Raw genomic sequence first — 22038 nt, 5'->3', positions numbered from 1 at the left:
TGCAGGATCCCTATCTTGATGGTGGGATAGTAGCATCCCTGAAAGCCTTGAAAGCCCTAGCTTGACATAGGACTTCTCAAATTCCTTTACTTCCTATTGCCAGTCTCCCATCTACAGTAATAATATAATTGCTTGAATCATCCAGTTTAGTCCCTCTTGTCAATATGTTCCATCAATGATAACTCCAGCTCCCATATCATGATGACTCTTTATCCCTGTATTCTATATCACCTGTATAAATTAAAAATTTAGCTATCATTTCTCTTTAGTGTTAGTACAAGTATAGGCACTACTTCAATTTCTGTTTTCCCAAAAACTTCGTATAAACTGTTGTTGTAACAGTCATGAACAGGTGTGTTGCTCAAGTCTACAGTCTTAGGTTGTCCATGTTCAAGTCACCCAACAAGGGAGCAGAAACATAGTCACATCTTCAGTAACTGTCTGGCATGACATACAGTGAAAAAAATCATGATCTACCCTTTAGCTTTGGACTAAGGTTATTCCCTGGACTTAATTGTCTTGAATACTATATGAATATAATAATGCTGCACTCTTAGGTAAGTCAAATTTCAAATAAGTTACTAATTATAAATTAGTCATTTCCTCAGTGCTGCAATTAATGCTTCATACTTACTAATTTCTCTTTAGTTTCAGGGTTTTCTATAAAGTGAGGTGGGGATTTCAGGGCTGTTTCACTACCTGCTGCCAGTCTCTTGGCAGAAGGGTAGGAATGGAAAAATCAAGGCTGCCAGATCCCTGCGTAGCTTCACAAGCCTCGTAAGTTTTGCTTCAGAAAGTCAAAATAAAATTCCTAATCACAGGACTCTCCAGGTCTCTTTTAAATTAGTGTTTAGGACATTTTTAGCATTAAAAATCCAGTTCTAGCAAGCTTATTTTATTAATTTTCTTCCTTTATGTAAATATAATCTATCATCCTTTATATTCAATAATTTCATCTTTCCCAGACCTCTAGAGCAGCTATAGAAATGGCCAAGCTGAGAGATTTTTTTTCTGGCCATTTAATCATTAAGTTTATCTATACCCAGGGTTCTGCTTCAAGTTGTACCTTTGAAATGCATCTGATCTAAGTCAGCTTCCTTGTTCTATCCATTTGTTCTATGTAGCATGTAAACCAGAGGGTTCATTTAATAATATCTTCTCCCAGAGTATTTTTTTCTCTTCCTGACAGGTGACATTTACGAGTTTATTTGACAAACTGCAGTGACTGTAATGTTATGATTGCATACTAGAAAGTTTTCACACTATCTAATGCATTTTAACTGTGTTATCTTTCTTTGACCCAAACAAAATTAATCTATCCCATTTTGCCATCATGTTTCTGTTTTGAGTGGTGAAATGTTCTTGTATTTTTCATGGAAGCACTATTGTTTTAGCTATTCGATAATATAAAAGGAGTGTACTCATCTCATACGTTCTGAAGTGCTGCAGGCTAGCTGTTATACCCAGCAGGTTCAGTGATGTCTTACCAAAACAAACTATAAGCAAAAAAGAAGCTCAAAGTGGTGCAAATCTGTGAAAAATCTATTTTTGTAAAGTACGTTAACATTAAAAGCACATACACATAAGATTCATTTGTCTGAGTCTATCAAAACTATGAGACAAATGTGAGCCAGAGAGCATTCTGGGCACTGGCATGCAAATGTGTATATTGAATTTATGTTGCCTGAGATTATCCACATTCACAACACTTACAAAAAGCTTTCAAAATTAAAGTAGGTTGAGTGAGACAAGAAACAAACTCATATTTTGCAGTATTTATCTAACAAGTTCTGAAATAAATAATTAATACAGAAGAAAATTTTTAATCTGTTAAATTGATAATACAGATAACCAAAGGTTATAATCAACATTTCTAACTTTTCTAAGGCAGTATGCTTAGTCTTATGCTTTAGGCAGAATACTAATTATGGAACAATTAAATGATTGAACTCCTTACACAGGTCAGTGGTTGGACCACTCATTTGGAATATGGAATCCTGAGTTCAGTTCCTTTCTTTTCCTGAGAGGATTCAAACCCCCACTTTCCAGGAGAGGGTCCTATTCTCCATTCTGGGGGAAAAGAGGGTCACATTCTCCCCTTGGAAACTGTTCTCCTTTTCATGAAATATGTACATATTCCCTGGACTGGAGAAAAAGAATGATAATGTTTCTATGGCCTAGTGGTTGGGAAATATGTGGATTATAGTCTCTGTTCCAGTGACTATTTAAGTATTTTATATTAAGATTCATTCTGGTGGCAGACCTGTACTGCTACCCAGTGAATCCACAGGTGGTGGATAGAAGAATGACTTTCAGAAAAGGTTGGCTATGAAATAAGCAGGGTAACTCTGATAAATAAGCAGTTGCAGACCAAGCAGCAGCACCACAAGGTGGTAGTGCGGATAGCAGGTGGCAATGCTTTCCCTCCTAAAAAGTCACATGTATTCTTTGATGGTAATGTGACACAGTGAGTACAGGTCACCACTATAATAAGCCTACCAAGGCACCAGCCATGGGCCTGCAAGTCTTCAATGGTGGAGCAGGTGGAAGAAGATGTTAGAATATCAATAGCTACAAAGGCAGATAAAAGCTGTGGTACAATGAGATCTCATATTGTCTGGGCCATTTGAAAGACGATATGCAAGAACTGTGTGAAAGCTGATGACATCATCCATGAAAATGGCTTTTCCAATACATTTTTTGAACTTTCTGGAGATCAGGCAGTGATGACTATGGGGTGTAGAAGCTCCTAGTCATGAACTGCCATGAAGGTGGGAGTTTCAAGAAGGTCATCTACCACTTGGACAAGGCAGGAGAGAGATTCAACAATTTTAACTGTGACTGAGCAGCCCTCTTCAGAATCTGCTCTGTTTACCCCACATGGGGCCAGGGCTAGAAAAGGTGCCCTAAACATAACCTGTATACCTGATGGAATATCCATAGCCTGATGGAATATCCATAGCCAGTTGGATCACCTTTACTGCAGTCAAAATCAATGAAGGGACACAATCAATTTTGGGAACATCAGCCCTTATAGCGAATGTCCAGAGTGCCATACCACCTTGTGAACTAAGGTGACACAACTTCAATGTTGCTATACTGAGTGAGACCCAGCAAGCAGGAGGTAGGCAGCTATACTTTCTTCCAGAAAGGCAAACAGGAAGAAGAATGTCAGCTTCATGGAATCAGTTTTGCCATCAATAATTAACCCATAAACCAACTCAATGAATTCCCAATTGGAATTAATAAGCACCTCATGACTTTCTGTCTTAAATTAGCAGGGAGTCAATACACCATTGTCTTCAGCCTGTGTGCCACAATTCTTGATGCTGCCAGTGATACCAAGGAGGAATTCTACACTAACCTTAACCAAGTCCTTTTTGACATTCCAGAGGGAGGCAAACATATTCTTTTCAGTGATTGCAATGGATTTGAACCTCTGGAATGGAACCATCGACAAGGAAGGAGTAGGAGAGGTCAACTCCAGTCGAATCCTTCTCTTCACCAAATGCACAGAACATGGACTCACTATCACCAACACCCAGTTCTGCAAGAAAAACAGGCAGAAGACATCATGACAACACCCAAAATCTAAACATTGTCACCTGATTGACTAGATCATTGTTCTTGACCTGGATTGCAAAGATCTCCACATCACCAGAGCTATGCTAGGACCTAATGACTGCTGAACTGATCACCAACTCATCTGCTTGGTTATGTCATTCAAACTGATTCCCAAATAATAGCTGCAGCAGAAGCAATGCCAATGGAAGATCAACATGAAAGGACTCAAGGACTCAATCAAGTGAAACCTATTCCACCAGTGCCTCAATAAAAACTGGTGAATTCCAATCAACAACAATGGAAGAATGTTGGCAGTACTTGGGGTGCCTTCAAGTCCACTGTCATCAGTGCCTGTGAAGAGACACTTGGATTGTATATCAGGAAACATCAAGACTGGTTTGATGAGAATGACTGGGAGATCCAAGAAGCACAAGGCTGCTTCTTCTTGGCAGACTGACATAAACTCCAAGCAAAAGAAACTGAATCTCCAACAAGCCATGGCAGAGGTCCAAAGGAGACCTGCAATATAAAGTACAAATGGTAAGAAGACAAGGTGAAGAAGATTCAACATCTCACTGACATCCAAAATATGCACTTTTTTTTCAGTACCACCAAAGCCATTTGCGGTCTGAGCAGTCAGGTACCAACCCCCATGAAACCTAAGGATGGAAGAGACCTGATTAAGGAAAGGGGAGCTATCAATGCCAGCTGGAAGGAGTATTTTGAAGACTTTCTCTATTTAAACTCTGTTGTTGATGACTGTGTTCTCAGCTCCATCCCATAACACTCAGTCAGAGAGAATCTTGGAATCCCTCCAACCCTTGATGAGGTGAGGAAATCCTAGATGACTGCCACAATTGTGACAATCTTCAAGAAAGGATACAAGTTCAACTGTGTAAATTACAAAGGGATTGCCTTGCTGTCCACCATAGGAAAGATCACTGTGAGAATTCAGCTGAACTATTTCTTTCCACTTGCTAAAGAGCTCTTCTTAGAGTCTCAGTGTGGGTTTAGGGCATCAAGAGGCACAACTGACATGATTTTCATAGCCCACCAGATGTATGATAAATGCTCAGGAACAACATAAGCCTCTCTACATAACCTTCTTTGACCTCATGAAAGCCTTTCACTCTGTCAACTGAGAAGCACTGTGGAGGATCATTCTGAAATACTGGTGCCCAATGAAATTCATTAACATTCTTTGCCCACTCCATGATAGTGTGTGAGTGGTGGTTCTCAGTAATGGATCCATCATAGATCCATTTAAGGTTAAGACAGGAATGTAGCAAGGCCACATCATCACGCCAACATTTTTCTTGGTATGCCTTACTGTGATGCTACATCTGACCACCAACAAGCTTCCAGTCAGAGTGGAGCGAAACTACAGAATGGATGGTAAACTGGTCAATATCAGTTGACTCTGAGCCAAAACCAAGACCACCCTGACCTCAATCACCAAGCTCTAGAACACTGATGATACTGTAGTCTGTGGTTCACTCAAAAGCAGACTTTCAGGCAACTGTTGATGTCTTTACTGAGGCATAAAAGAAAATGGGACTGATGCTTAACATTCAGAAGACAAGCTCTTAATGAGCATCAACAAGCTCTTAATGAGCAACTCTCGTAATTCAAATTCATGGTGAGACTCTAAAGAATATTGAGTATTTCCCATACCTTGGAAGCCATCTTTTGAAGAAAGCTGATATCAATGAAGAAATTTAACATCTCCTCAAGTGTGCAAGTGCAGCCTTCAGACACTTGAGGAAATGGGTGTTCAAAGATTGCAACATCAGATCTAAAATGAAGCTCATAGTGTATCAAAAAGTTGTGATTCCCACCTTAATGTATGGACCTGAGACATAGACAACATACAGGAGATACCTGAAGTCACTGGAGAAGTACCATCAGTGCTCTCTGCAGAAGATCCTTCAGATCTAGTGGGGAGACAGATGTTTTGACATTTGTGTACTTTCAAAAGGAACCACCATGAGCATCAAGGTGATGATCATCCAATATCAACTTTGCTGGGTCAGCCACATCATCCAGATGTCAAACTCCTGACTCTGGAAACAAGTTTTATTTTCTCAGCTCAGTCAAGTTGTATGCTCAACAGGACAGAAAAAGTGCTTCAAGTATGTTCTGAAGACCAACTTGTAAAAATTCAACATTGACATCAATTTATGGGAGACTATTGATCAGTCCTGCCTCAAATGGAGGAATAGTCTTCTGCTAGGATCTCAGTACTTTAAAACCTTTAAAGAACAGGAAACAGAAAAGCAGGAGTGGAAAAAACAGCGGGTCACAGACTGAATCAAGACTCTAGAGCTACCCTCTGCACACCAAAACACATGCTCGAGTTGTAACAGAGTCTGTCAATTCTGAATTGGCCTCATCAGCCAGTTTTAAATCCACAGATAAGACAGTCATGGAAGACAATCATCCTTAACTGTAAGGTATTGCCAAAGATTAAGATTCATTGGGCCAGAGAGAAAGAGGGAACAAGAAGCACGAGTCTAGTCTAGTTGCTTGGGGAATCATCTAAAATATATATTTAGTCTTACTCTTTCTCTGGAAAAAATGAATCTTTAAGAGTTAGGCCCTGCAGCACTAAACATGATGATGCCTAACTCCTTCAATAGAGCTGGGGCCCTGACACTATTGTCCTTTGAGGTCATTATTTAATCTATGGATTCCAAACTTACAGAGGTAAGGTTCTAGAATTTATTGCCAACTACCTGGATTGTATCATTTCCAATTTTGGTCTTGGGTGAAAGTTTAGGTCTATAAGGCAACAAAAAAACTTTGATGGAGTTCAAAAGGGACCAGTTATACACTCTGTTTTTAAGTTCCATGGAAAAATTTTCTGGGATCTTTGATTTTTCTGAGAGTACATTATTAAATGTCACAATACTGACAGCCCACATTCCCAAACACAGCACCATTTCAGTTGCCCAATATTTCAACTGCTTTGGATAAACAATCATGAAAGTAATGCAGAGTACTGATATAATGAAATGCTATTCATCATTCACTGTACATAATGCTTTTCATGAAGTTACAAAAAGCAGCAGGCATAGAAATCTGTGTACAGAGACCAACATTCATCTTCTACAAAAAAAAAATCAATGAGTAAAATAATAACAACTAACCTGCAAGAAAATATATTTGTATAGGTTCAGCTGTGTTACATGAAGAGAATGCATACTACAGAAATACAAAGGATTAAGAATATTACTGTTATATTTTTATTTATTAAAAACTTTACTAAAAAGTTATTTATTTGGTATCTTCTAGATTACGCCCAAGCTCTCTAGAACTAATTGTGGACCTGAAAAGAGGTACACTTTTGCAGCTCACAGATCTACTTTCCTGTGGACTAAAATTTCTACAGAAAATGTAGGCAGAAGAATCCATAATAAAAGAACAAATAATTTAAAATAAACAGAGATCTTAATGAGTGACATAATTCATAAAGTAAAGGATGAGTGCCAGAAACTATCAACCATGATGCAAACCAACCATAAATAATATCATTATACTTCATTGTTAATAAACAAAAAGAATATAGAGTTTTCACCAGAAACTATAAATGGCATTAAGACTTGTCTCAAGCCCCCCCAACAATGCCTCTCAAAACAGACTGTTACTTTTCTGTCCTTGATAACATTTCCTTCTTAAAAGTTTATGTTCTTTCCTCCCCTACCATAAACTGGGCCTCAATAATTAAGATCCTACATTGTGCTATGGAACATGTTTTTTCTATTTTTAACAAACTTTAATGACTAAGCTACAGTTAAAGAGATTGAATATTTCTATAAGCTATATTTTGGGGCAACCAGCTTCTCATCAGAGCTTCCCTCATGTTATTTTTATGTTTCAGGTTTTACCGTAAAATGGAATCTAGACAAGAAAAAGAAAAAACTTAAATGTTTAAGAACGTCAAAGAAGTCTTGATTCATGTTTATTTCTAAATATGAGAGAAAAGAAGTGCAAATCTTTTAATTAACATGTACTAGTTTACCCATTCCAATTAATTGAGAATTTTTTCTCGAGGTAACTTGGAAATCCTTGGAACTCAGTTCTGAGTGCAGCAGAAGAGAAGAATGCCAACTGTCACTCTTCAGTTTGCTTTGTTTTTAAGATTACTATCACAAATTATAGAAGATATAAAATCACAAAAAAAGACCAATAATAACTGATGACTTCACAATGTGGATATCCTGCTAGATTGGACAATGTTGGGAGGAGAGGAAGGCACCATAATTAAAATGGTCACAGTATGAATTGACTAAGGAGGAATGAACCTCTCTGGCCTCTAGCTATTTCTTCCAGTACAGCTAAAGTATACAAGATTTCTATGATGCACAACATTGCTTCAGTCACAAGGAAGACTGCACTGGATTATACAAAGTGTAGTGCACAAAAGGCTTTAGCACATGTTCATTTAAAGTCACAATGGGATCTGATCCCAACAATCACACCTCCTGTCATGCCACACGGGCATATTAGGAAGTATGATTTTGAGATTAGTCCTAATTGTGCTCTTTTTACTTACCAGTGAAGAGGGAGCCTGGAATTATGCAAGCCAGGTGCCTGCAAGTCCAGGGCTGTGGCTGACAACCAACTGATTGTAGGCTCCAGCCAGGAACCTCGGCAGGGTCTCAAACCCACTCCCCTGAAGTCCAGAGGGAGGAAAGAAAATCAACTGATTGTCACGTTGGACCTAGCCCAGGCATTTTATACATTCAATTTAAATTACCATACAAACGAGCCATAAAAATGCTCTATACTATAATGTAGAACATTTGTATGGCTGTTTGTATGGCACTTTAAATTTGATGCTTGTGTAGTATCCTAGCCATTTATGCCACATTAACAAGTTAATGCCAGCACAAATGTAACATGTAGAGGAAGCCAAATAGTGCTCAACCTGCAGAGGAGGACAGGGAGATGAGAGACAGCTCAATCAGATCCCACACACTATATTTCAGTTTAATTTTTGCAAAGGAAAAACTTTCAGCCAAATAGAAACAGGCTGTTGTGGAACAATGCTCTCCAGAGAAATGCCCTTTGTTATCAGGCAAGTAGGTTTGGGGCCAGGTCATGACTTAGCATGGCATCTGCGACAACACCAATTAATTGCTTAACCTTCCCATGAGAAAGTCACAAGGAAGAGTACCTGCAGCAAACACTGTTTCAGAGAAGAGGCATGCAAAGGAGCATTTCTGCTGCTTCTTTGTAGCCTGGGAGCAGCAGACAAAAATTTATTCTTTAGTCATTCTGTATTTTTCTAATGAAGAAATTATTGAGAAGCGTAGCTGTCTTAGATCCAAAAGCTGAGTTATCTTTGTTCTGTTATACCTGTCTCAGGCATCTATTTATTACATAATGCTTTCTGTGCCCAGTAGATTACTAGACCTATCTGTTTTGGAAAAGGTTTATCAAAAGAAATACGTAACTTCTTCATTGTGAAAAACAGCTGAATTACTTTATTGATAAATCTACTGAGAGAAATGGAATGTTTTCAGAACACTTTTCACATTTGTTTACTGAATAATTAAATACCTTTAATTCTGGACTAGGTACCCATTGAACCTAAGTGCTATCACTGTTATTTATATGGGTTTTAAAAAGGAGACATAGTCATTTTTTTTTTTTACCAACTTGAATTATTTACAGCAAAAAATAGGGACAGGGGGCTTTTCCATAAAACAGATGACTTGTAGTTCATTGAAACTTATACGGCAGGTCTACACATGCAGGTAGTGTGCCTGAATAAACTCCACCACAGTTTGCACCAGAATGATTGCTCCTGCATGTGCCACTTGCATCTGAGGCCAGGACCGCAGCATGTTGAACCAGGCCAGAGCAGCCAGAGCTGGCAAGGGGTCCTGGGGGTCAGCCTGCCAGCCAGGGCTGCTCCAACCAAGCTCAATCTGCTGCAGAGAGCCTGGCTGGGTTATGAGTGTGCTACAGTGCAGGGGCTAGCCAACAGGCAGCCCCCACACTGTAACACCCTCATGTCTCAACCAGCCCCATCAGCATCTACATGTGTATTGCAGTGAAGTAAATAACTCTGGTGTAAGACAGTACTTGTCTTTGTTTACTCTTTCCTAATTGCACTGCACATGTAGATGGTGATGTTTTACTACAGAGCTAAGTAGGTAACTCTGCAGTAAACGTCTCATGTAGACACACCCAATAGAGAATGGTTTTGCAACAAAATTGTAAGCAACTTTCATACTTCAAACTTCCTTGGAAAATATGTTACCTGATTATATTTTAATTACAGATTCTTTCCTTAGAGATTCTGTACCTCACAGCTTCTTCTGAAGTGTTCTGGATAATATGAATATGGAACATTAGGCATGTAAGTTATCTTTAGTCTCACAGGACTTTCTTAAAAGCAAGATGTTTCTTTTCCTTTGCTTGATCTTCCTGTTTGTTCTTGCTTGGGAACAGCACCTACCTCATTTACAGAAAGTATTCTTGCAAATGGAGGAGTTATTGCTATGCAAGAGCTTCAGGCTGTACTCATGTCATCTTATGACAGACAAATTAACTTCTTGGTATTCATGTTTTCAGTATCTATGTAGTGGCTCTACATGTCACACTGACTTCTTTCATGAGAAAACTCAAAAACAAATTTGGACACATACTTACCATTAGCATCTAAATGAGATCCTCTGAGGATAAAGTTTAAGAACAAAAATGATAATCAACTCCAGAAAGGCAGTTTAGACTTCATGCAAATCATATCTCCCTAAACAAAAGTAATGATATTTGAAATATTTGCCAAAACTAAGCATGAAATTGGAGGCAGTTTTAAATAGATGAATCTGTGCTGCCATGTACTAGAAGTATTTCATTTTAGAAAATGGACTTTAACTAAAATATTGCTGATGTGAAATTTCTAATGAAAGGTTTAAGAACGAATGGAGATAACAGAACCATAGGAACTCTGCTATTGGAAAAGCTGTAGTAGTTTGGAAAAGCTATTGGAAAAGCTGTAGTTAATTGCTAGACATTTTCGTTTTATATTGGCACAAACATGTAAGCGTAAAAATGATAAAGGCAGGCATACAGTCTGTGTATTCTTAAATTCATTTTGTATTAGCAAATAACTGGTATGTTCAAGTAGAGTTATCTTGAGGTTTATTAAACCCCCGTTAGTGGCATTAATACTTAAGCATTTTTGTGATTTTATTAATATTTGTTTGCTAAATTTATCCCAGATTAAGGGCTTCTGCATTTGAAGTGAAACCAGGTAGGCAGGATCCATTCTAATGGGAATGAAAGATACACAAAATTTCTTCAGCTGGAATTTGAGCAGGCCAGTCATGACCCTCAAACACACAGTCTCCTGCTGAGCATGTTGATTTTCAGTCAGAAATCTAATAGTATATTAGAGTTTGTCTCTAACTTCTATCTGGGATCTTTGAAGGACTGACAAGCAGGGTCATAACTCCCCATTGGAAAAGGTCATACATATATATCCTAAAGCAGAGAGAAATGCACAAAACCATTTCAATGAAGCAAGTGCAAGCAGCTTCTGCTGTCCATCTGAACCATATGGGATAGGTCAGCCAATGAAGAAAACACAGAGAATGCCCTAAAGCTCACATGAGCAAACCACCTAAAATTGGAAAACAAGAGTCTAAAAATTCCATATTTTTCTTTTATATACAAAATATGAAAAAAGTCAAAATATTACTTTTTCTCTCCAATGAAAAAAGCATTTATAATGGAAGATTTGATTAATTTATATGGGAAGTTTGAGAAGTTCAGAAGCAGTGAAGGCATGTAGAGGCACAGAGACATGGAGAAGAGGCTGAGCCCAGCTCACAGCTGTGGCCCGCCCTCACCTGTGCAAAGACTGGGGGGCCACGTGCCCTCCCCCCCACCCTTGGCTGCCTGCCTCCATGCCTATAGAAAAGCCACCAGGTTCTGATTGTCCCATGACCCAGCCAGGCTGGGACCCCAGTCATAGTGAATGGGGGCTGGGCTGGGTCGTGGGACAATCCCCACAGTGCAGGAGAGAGCGGGCCAGGGGCAGGGGCGAATGATTCACCCTTCCCCTACCTCACTTTCTCTTGCACTGTGGGGGTTTCAATCTGTCCTCCCCCCAAGCCCATGGAAATTAAAAAAAACAGATTAAAAGAAATTTACCTGCCTGTGACTGGGCCAGCTGCAATTCTAGCTGTGAGTGCACGGGGTATCTCAGCACTCCCGTGCCTCCTTCCCCACTGTAGGACCCTGTGGCTGGGATGCCCTAAGGCAGTGCCTACTGTTGCCCTTTGTTTCTGGGACCTGAGCTCCATTAGGCCCCCCACCTCTGCTTCCTATGTGCAGGGGACCCCTTAGCTGTGGGACCCCTGTGGCCACAGGTTTTGAAGTATAGGATGGACCAGCCCTGCAAAATATATAAACATAAAGATGTTAAGGTTAAGTACAGCTTGACACTACCTTTCTAGGGGGACTACATATGCTGTATCAGTAAAGCAAGCTTGAAGAAACATGCATGACATTCTATGAACCCTCTAAAAACATTGTAGGTTCATGACACACACTCTCAGGCCTCACTAGTGAAATAATGCAGCATATCATAAGTAGGTGCCAGATGCTGAGCTTAGTTTAGAATAAATTAGCACAATTGCCAGGCCAAGAAAGTGCACTGGAAATTGGCACATATTAAACAGCTGATCAATTATCATCCATTCTTAGTACAATTACAAATCAAATCACATCACCAGTGCTGGAAGTTGATTAAACTAAAATTTATTGCATAACATCACAGACCAGATTGTGCTGCACAACAAACTGGACATTATTGATGCAGATAAGAATGTCATGGCAACACAACCCATCAATACTGCCATCTCTCATCTCCTCCTCACTACTGCATCATCACATCAGAATGAAGGTAACGAGATACCACAACTTGGCCAGAGAAGTGAACATAAATTTGTTATCTCACAAATGAACAAAGGTTAGTAGTGAATACAGCTATACCAAAGTAATTTGTAAAGACCTTAAGAACTCCAGAAATGGAGCGAACTGTCCCAGGAACTGTTTCACCAAGGTCAAAACATTTCACTGCACTAGAGAGAATTCAGAAGGTGCTCTTACTGTGGGCAGGTAGACAGATGTGGTTGCTCATAGCCCACCAAATTGTGTCTATGCACTGGCACATGCTATGAGCCTACAGCACAATAATACTTCCTAACTCCTATATAGTGCTATTCATCACCAGGTTTAAAAAATACTTTACAGTGGAAGTAGCACAATCTCCATTCCACCAATGAAGAGAAAGATGTAGCGATCTGAAACACCTGGATATATTCAAGGTTTATTTTCTACGAGAAGATTAGCATTTACAAATTAGATGCACTACGATTGTTTGTTGAGGGGTGGGGAGCGGGGTTGATCTCTTTAATGATTTTTCAGTTTTGTTGGACAAGTAAAAATTGCTGTTTTGGACAGTGAACTCTTCCCCTTGATTTCCCATCATCTTTAAGGAACTGATAGTTATAAAGTATTTTCCGTTTATTTGAGAAAGGCAGATAAAACAAAAGTGAATGTACTTCTCCAAAAGGCAGAGAAACCTGGGTACCTCAACTCGGTTGTAAATAACAATTAGACAGTTTTAACAAGTTCTGTTAATTCAGAATGAAATAATTAAAACCCGCACGTTAAAGTGAAAAAAACACTTTTGAGATGAAGCTCATTTTATTAAGCTATTTCAAATACTAAGGTTTATTACAACATGGAGTTTTTACTCCTTTAATTGAATTTCTGGCACTAAAAGCTTTGTAATTTGAATATCTAAATGATCTGTAAGGTAATAAATGTAGTTATGTATATTTTTAAAGTGATAGCAATCACATATAACACACAACTATGAGCCAGATTGTAAAGTAATCTCAAATCTGCAGTAAGAAACAGTGTGCAGCTGCTTAGTTGCAGGGACAAACCAGGGACTAAATCATGATGCAGAAAACCAGTTTGGCCTCTGGTTATCCTTGATCCAGGGACAAAGTAAATTGTTTCAGCCCCCATTACAGTTTATTTCCTATTTTATGTATAATAGGGGTGAGATGAAATAAAACCTCTGCCCACCTCTAGTCTTCCCATTGTGCGTCCTCTCATAGGGGGGGATGGGCTGCTCTCATGCCTACTTTATAATCCATGATGGATGTAGTCAGTACATGGAAGTAAAGCCACTTTCAGCCCCTGTTTCTCTCCTTTGCAAGTTCATACTCATAATTTGGCCCTCTAAAACATTCAAAATGAGTATTGAAAAAAAAATCCTTTTTTTTCCCCCAGAGGAAGGAGAGATACAAAGAAGGGGCAATCATCATCATCATCAGGACACTGAAAGCTAAAAACCATTTGTTATTTGTTTTTCAGTAAAGAAAAAAGAAATACTGAAAAATAGTGAAAAAGTGTCTAACATTTTGCCTAATGTTACCTTTTGGTTCCGATACCTATATCACCATTTCTTTGTAGTAAAAAGTACGTTTTATTTTTGGAGTTGTGTAACAGGAAGGATGCCCCAGGGGTGGCCATCATGCCTCCTGGTGGTGACTTGGTCCCTGCTCCGCTCTAAGGTACCGCGCCTTTGCCCTTGCCCATCATACTTTGGTCTTACTGACAGATTTGGACAGGGAGGCTGCTGGAGGCTCTTAGAGAGAGGCATTACCTTGTCCTTTTATCCGCAGATCCTGCTCAGACCTTGCCACAGCTGTAACAATCAGCCAGTTCCATGGGCCCTCAGCCCTAGTTTCTCATACAGACTTTTCCCACTTCTCAGTCTTTTGTCAATCTCTGCCCCCCCCGGGGCTGGACGTTATCCTCAGCTCTGCCCCTCTTTGGGTGGTGGGCTCTTGCTAGCTCTGTCTTCACCCCTCCTGGGCTGTGGGTCTCTGGCCCTTGTTTCTGCTCCCCTGTCTCTGGGCTGTGAGTCTCTGACCTTTTCACTTCCTCTCCTGGGCTGCTGTACTACCTCTTGCCCTGCCTTCCACCACCCAGCAACTAGCACAGCGATAAGCACTTCTGATTTATAAGCTCTGGCTACCTAGTCCTTTACAGCTAGATGCACTCTTAACTGCCCACGTGCAGTTTTCCCTATTTTCCTCTCTACAATTAACAGGAGCCATAGGCTCTCTGTTACTGGATGTAATATGTTAAATCTTGTATATAGGATAATATGTAATCAAAGTTTGACCAGTTGAGGAAGACAGGACTAATCCAACAATATGTCCATGTTTAATTAAGAAAAAATAAATAGAGGGAAGAAAATATAGCATTTTTTTTTTATTCTGTAAAGCAAGAAAATACAAAGTCAAGTGAGATCACTGATGATCAGGGATCCTGGTTTTCTCTGATTTAAAACAAAAATCCCCAATTTTCAGTTAAAATAAAGTAACCCCCAATTCACATTTTTTTCCATTATTAAAATGAAACACCAGTAGATACATGTCTGTATATTAGTGGTGTTTCATTTAAATCACAGAAAAATATGGATTTGGGTTACTTTTCTTAAACTGAAAATTAAGCGTTTTTTTAAATCCAAAAAACCCAAGATCACTGCTGATGATCCTACCAGGCCATTTTGCAAGAGATGGGGTATTTATCTTAGTTTCCAGGTTGAATTTGCAATGAGGCAATAATATTCTTTTAATATTATCTAATGAGATAATATTTCAAATGAGATAATAATACTGTAAAGTCAGATGGGAAGAATCAATCCTTAAAGAAATCTGTCCACAAAGCTGGTAAATCAAACTATGATAGGATTATCATGGCATTGGGAATTTGTTCTATAGCAAACCAACAGAATTACACCTATGCAGACACACACCCTTTGATGTGCCTTTTTGTTGGGCCCTACAAATATGACCCAATATTTTTCCCCTGGTTTCAAATTGTCGTGCCATCCTGCAGTGGGCACATTCGATGTGTGCGTTTAAACATTTGCAACCGTTGAATGACAGCTACCACATGATTCCATTTTCCCTCAGGCATTATCTTCTGATAACATGGAAGATTTATTAGTGTTGCTGCCTTTAATATTCTGGCCAAAACTACAAAAATAGAGTTTTAGTAAAATGAATTGCTGAAAAATGCCAGTATATGTTGATAGTCAAAAAAAAGTTTCACCGAGATCAGGGAAGTAATTTTAATCCTTTCTGTAAATCAGTATTACTTTTAAAAAACATGTAAAGCCAGTCTTCATTCTTGTTATCATCTGTTGTGTTTAGCCTGTCAATACTTGGCCATACATCCAAGAAATTATTGTCATTCATCATGAATTAAATTAATAAGGAAGAGTTTTGCTTGTTTAAGGATTCGTTGCATAATATAGTACTTGACTGTTGATCCAGCATTAGCTTGAAAAAGCACAAGCATCCCTCAGTTTATATTTCACTGAAGCATACAAAAGTTTGTTAAAATAGGACTCTGTCTAACAGTCCCTTTATACTAAGCAGGAGGAGACAAAAGTCAAATAAATGCAATTTTTTAGAATTAACATTTATTGGTGTGTATATAAAATATAGTACTTTCTATCCAGAGGGCTGTTTGTTTGACAAAAGAATATTTTTCAAACAGCAGTTACTGAATAACAGAAAATATCTACACTAAATTCTGTGGTCCTCATTCTTCAAAGACACAGCAAGTTTCAAAAAGAGTGTTTCTGGATTAAGGATTGCAGGTCTTGGCCCTTAGCTTTTACATGATGAAGCTCCCAAATATTCTTGAAGATGCAAAGTCAAGAAAATGGTAAATAAAGTTCTTTGAAGGATTAACTGTAAAATGTATTCCACTAATCACAGCTTATGAAGGGGTGACCTTCAACATAAATGGAGCTATTTTGTCAAGCCAAAGTCAATTCAATGGAAATAAAACTAACAGGGAGTAAAATCAGAAATGGTCTATAATCAAAATGTTCTCTGCAAGGTTATGAAAAAAAATTCTGTACATCTATCAATTGTAGAAAAGGAATATACTTTAGTCACAGGGAGTTGAAGAATGAGGAATAATGGATTCATAGTGTTTAAGATCAGAAAGAACCATTAGATCATCTAATATAACCTTCTGTATATGACAGCCATTGCATTTCACCTAGGTGTGCCTGTTCTGAACACAATAAATATAGGTTTTATTGTGTTATGATAAACAATGTGGCTGTGGTGCCACGGGAACAAGATTATGGACTGAGGGCATGACTTTGCTCTCCCACATACCCTGAGGGAGATTCCAATGAGTCTGCATTAGCTAGTGTACTTGGGGAGAGTGAATTAAGGTTGAAGCCATCTGAGTTCCTTCTGCTAAATCAACGGAGATCCAGGAAGAGAGGGCCTTCCTTAATTTTATCCAGCTTAATCTAATTTTTTTCCCTTTTTTTGGAAAATACAAAATTTCAAATTAGTGGTAGCGTTAGAGTGATATAGCTATGATGGTCTAGAAAATATAGGAGAGGAAAGATTTCCTGTGGTTGATATCTTTTACTGAACCCATTGCCTGGTTGAGAGAGATTTAGGCAAACTTTTTGTTACCTTCTTTCAGTCCAGAAACCATGAAAATTCTCCAATAAAAGATATCACCCACAAAAATCCTTCTCGCTCACAAATTTAATCTTTTTCCACCAAAAATGCTAACAACTTGGAGTAGGGGATATTTTTTCCCTGCAATTTCAACCAGTAATGAATGTGTAGGAGGAAAGAATCATTACACAAGTGATTATGTAGGATAATGCTATTCTTGGATATACTAGGGTCTTTTCTGCAGGACAAAAAATAGTAAGCTTGTCTCTCCACATGAAATTTTGAGTATTTCATTATAAAAAAAAGTGATAGAACTTCTGCCATATCAATAGAAGACATCTGCAATGCAATGCCAGCACCATTATGAAACCCCTAGTATCAAACCAAAGTTTTTTTAACATTTTATCCCATTAATCTATGTTATCGCTTTGTCTACCCTAAACAATTCATTTCCATCCTTGCTTAATTTGCTTTTATGTACCATGAAAGTCGATGATTATATCACTGTATGCCACTTCATTCAATCCAAACATTATCCATTGATCTGAAATGTATAATGATTTAATTAACTTTGCTTTGTGGGATACTTGAGAGATTTTGAGTTAGTGATCAAATTAAAGTACTGCACATGGCTAAACATGAAATATCTGGGTAGCCCTGAAGTAAAAGGGACACTACCAACATATTTGGCTATTTTATTTTCTGGAAAATTTCAAAGGAGTTGGAGGTGGTATCAATTTCAGAGAAGGAGAAAGAAATCCTAACAAAGAATAGGTGAGAACATGTTGGAGATGATGGTTGTTCTTCATCCAGAGTGACTGGAGAACTTAGTGAGTATGTTCTGTACAGCCAGAGTCATCAGGTTTTTTTACAATGGAATGTAGGGATATTAATGACTTCAGAGGACTGTGTACTGACAAGGTCAATGTAATATTCCCATTAATTTAGATGTGGGATTGTTGCATTATGCAGAACTAATGCTGGTTCCTAGAGACTTCTGAGTTGTAAATAAAGTGACAGACTTTCATGTCAGTAATTGCGAGGCATTAAGTTATTGAGACGTGGGCCAAGGGGGCATGATAATGTTAATGAAACCTCTTGTACTATTCACATACTAGAAGGCAGTACAAAGGTATAACTTGACTATTATGGCCTATTTAGCTATTCAATGAAAAGATTAATATGATGGTGTCAAACAGAGATAATTGATACCAATTTTATATGCTTAAATTTCTATCAGGGAAGTGCACTGAAATCCATCATTCCATTTGCAGTGACAAGTTGGCATAATAGGAACAGAATATTTGGGTTTTATTCCTTCATAACCTACAATAAACTGTTATTTTGAATTATCAAGGTTATAAATGGAGATTCACTGACAGATTTGAAGCTCACACTTGGGGGCCAAGTTATGCTTGCTGTAAGGAAGAATGGGGCAGATGAGAAAGGACTTTGCAAAGCTATGTTATTAGGAAGCACTCGGACCACAGCATTCTATTTTCTGGGTATTGTTATAGAAGGAGCTGTGCTACTAACAGAATTATATGTACCAGCTGCTGCTTGATTTGCAGCAGGGCTCAGGATCCCTGCAAAGGCATAGTGGGAAATTCTGCAGAAAGCTGTTGCTTGCAAGAGCATATGCATGTTTTTGACTGGCTCCTGAGGCAGGAGAGGGGAGGGAACTCAGCCAGGCTCAGAGAAGGGAAGATGCCTGGGATCACAGAGAAGAACCACCCTACAGCCTGCCTGTGAAGGAACCTACCCTTAGTGATGGGGACAAGATAATCTCATATCCTTTTGTCTCTCTGTGAAGCAGAGGAACCTGTGTGGAGAGAAAAGGGTGGTAAGGGAGACTTGCCTAGGAGGGCAGGGTGTTGGTCTGGGAAGGCTCTGGGGAGAGTTAACTGAAAACCAGCCTGGGGCCAGGTGGGTGATAAACCCAGGGTTCTAGTTATCAGCACAAGGACCCATGTCTGGGAATTGGAGAGAGGTGTTTTTGGGGAGAGGGGACAGATACCACAGACAGCTGGAACAGAGGAGACCTTCTCTTCCCCATAAGGCTCTAGCCATTCCCCTAGATCCTGGTCAGCGCCCCTGATAAATTTGTAGATGGTTGCAGACTCAGGGGGGATCTGGTGGCTACCTACAAGTTTATCAGGGGTGCTCACCAGGATCTGGGGAAACATCTCTTCACCAGAGCGCCCGAAGAGATGACAAGGTCGAATGGTCACAAACTCCTCCATGACCGTTACAGGCTGGACATAAGGACCCGAGTACTCTTTCCTGCCATGGCAGGGGGTCAGACCCGATGATCTGCTCAGGTTCCTTCCGACCCTAGAAACTATGAAACTATAAAGAAGAACTTTTTTACTGTCTGAGCCCCCAAGGTTTGGAATATACTGCCACTGGAGGTAGTTTAAGAACCTACTTTGAATGCCTTCAAGAGACATTTGGGATCCTATGATCCCTGCTGACATTCTGCCCCTGGGGAAGGGGGCCGAACTCGATGATCTTCTGAGGTCCTTTCCAGCCCTAATGTCTATGAATCTATGAATAAAAAGACAAGGACTGCAGGGCAGGAGCTTGCCTTAGCCTTACAGAGCTGACCAGGCTGCAGCACAGGAGCCTTACAGTAGCTTTGCATCCTCAAGGGCAGCTTCCAGATGCCCTTGGACAGGTTTATTAGAGTGAACCCAGTGAAAGTCTTTTATAAAGTCTGCTGCATAGACATTGCTGGCTGGTTTCCAGGAGTGTTCCTCTGAGCTGTACCCTTCCTAGTTCACTAGGTAGTACAATTTCCCTCAGATCATCTTGGGGTCTAGAATCAGGTGAACCAAAAACTCCTCTTGAACTTGGATCTTCATGGGAGGTGGAGAGTTGGGTGATCAACCCAGAAGTGGGTTCTCCTTATAAGACTTCAGTAGGGAGACATGAAAGACTGGGTAGATCTTCATGGTGCTGGGAAGCCTTAATCAACAGATGACTGGGTTGAGCTTTGCAATGATTGGGAAGGGGCACCAGCTATCAGTAGTCTAGTGTGATAGACAAATGCACAGATAGCAGGTTGCGGGTAGACAGCCAAACCTTATGCTCCACCAAGAAATTTGGTGCTTCTTGATTCTTCTCTGCAAACCTCTTGTAAGTCTCCTTGGTGGCTTCCAGATGGTCTTTAAGGTTTTTTTGGGATGTGGTGGATGAGATTGACCAGATCAGCTGCAGCTGGTGTGTGGGAGGTGTGGACACGCAAGGGATGAACCCGAGAATGGTAGCTTTCTACACTACACCTTGCCCCCTCCCATTTCATGTAAGAATTTCTACCCACATTGAGGCTGGGCTGACTGGTTTCTGGCAATGAGACTTGAGTTTCCTTTTGGGAATAGGTCTGAGCAAAATACCCTGCTCCTTCACAGTAGAGTCAGAGACTTCCTGAGCACTGGTGCACCCTTTTTTCTGGGAAGAGTCTTCTCCTCATTTCTTCAACTTGCATAAGGTCTAGAAGTAGTGATATGGGTTTTTCTGGGTTCCTGGGTGGTCCTACAGACTGGGGAAAGCCCAACTTCTCTTTCTAGCATTTGGTCAGACAAACATCGATCTTAGTACAGAAATCCATGAAGCCATCCAAGGTTGCTGGAAGCTCAACTTTGGCCAGCTCACTTTTGACAGATTCCCTGGTGACAGTGGAAATGCTATGTGATCTCCCTCCATTCCACGTCCATGGCCAGGTGCCTAAATTCTGTGGCATACCTGGACATAAGGCAGTGGCCCTGTTTCAGGGTCTGGAGGGTCCCCTATGCTGTGTGTGCTCAATTTGCAACCCAATAGATTTTGGCCATAACCCCAGTAGAGGTTTTCAATTAGTCCCCAAGGAGGGGACTTGAGGCCAGGGCAAGCGAGGGCATCTCCAGTCAGAAGAATGGTTATCAGCCCCACTCAGTGTCTTGTGGTGGTGGTTCAGGCATGAAGCCTGGTGTTCAGGGATGCAGCCTGAAGGTCAGGTGGCACTGATTTTTGAATCTGCAAAACTTACAGAGGTTACCACCAAGTTTGTGTGGCAGGGATCAGGGTTGGTGGGAGTTTCAGGCTGTAAGGGAGTGCTCTAAAGCTGCAGACTAGTGATCTGAGTCTGCAAATTTTGGAGCATGGACACCAGTTCAGGCACAGAAAACTTACCTGATGACTAATCCATCTTTCAATGACGCTGCTGAGTGACTGGGTAGCTACACGAGCAATTATGGTCCACTAGGCCAGTCAGCCTACTCGGTTAACCTGGGCATGGAGCTGGTGGTTGCAGGGTAAAGGTCTGAAACCACAAGTCTGGAATCAAAATACCAAGCTAAGGTCCAGATTTGGGAATCAGAAACCTAGCTACCAAATCTAAATGAAAATCTACTGGACAAAGTTCAAGAGTAAGTCAAACCAGGGCCAGGAAGCCCATCAGTAGGAAGAATCCTGAGGTCAAAGCATCCAGGAACAAGTCAAAGGCAGAGTTAGGAACCAGGGAAGTCAGAGATGTAACTGGAGCAGGAGGTGCTCAGAGACTGAAGATCAGTGTGCTGTGCAGCAAGGCTCAGGTGCTTGAGGAGTTCCTTAAAAACATCTACAGAAACAATCAGAGGGAAGAGTTTGGGATGAGTTGGCCTTCATTAGTAGCAATTGGGTCAGTGCATTTAACAAGGGCTGCAGCATATGCCTGCCTAAGCTTTACAGAACTGACCTAGGCTACAACACAAGTGCTTTACGATGAGAATGTGAATCTTTGTCCCACACTAGAATTTGATTCATATTAGACAATTAGGAAGCAACTACTGATTCCAGAATTCTTAATTCCAATTTCTAGTAGTCTCTAGTAGTCAAAAAGAGTTTAAAGTAAATATTGTACAAGCCAGCATTAAGAAGAGCAGAAATTCTCAGTAAAATTAGTAAGTAT

The 22038-nt window shown here is 39.9% G+C and overlaps 1 long non-coding RNA gene across 1 annotated transcript in view; it reads right to left on the bottom strand.

The window, feature by feature from the left end:
- Positions 1 to 3532: 3532 nt before the first annotated feature.
- LOC149870108 (uncharacterized) overlaps positions 3533 to 22038 on the bottom strand; it is a 124284-nt gene continuing 105778 nt past the window's right edge. The window contains exon 3 of the long non-coding RNA XR_016440636.1: positions 3533 to 3547. This is a non-coding gene — a long non-coding RNA (uncharacterized LOC149870108). The remainder of the gene's footprint in view (positions 3548 to 22038) is intronic.

The sequence above is a fragment of the Crocodylus siamensis genome, chromosome 2 (assembly GCF_052110815.1).
Source record: "Crocodylus siamensis isolate JL-2025a chromosome 2, ASM5211081v1, whole genome shotgun sequence".
Lineage (NCBI taxonomy): Eukaryota > Metazoa > Chordata > Crocodylia > Crocodylidae > Crocodylus > Crocodylus siamensis.
This window is presented reverse-complemented; position numbering and strand designations above follow the sequence as displayed.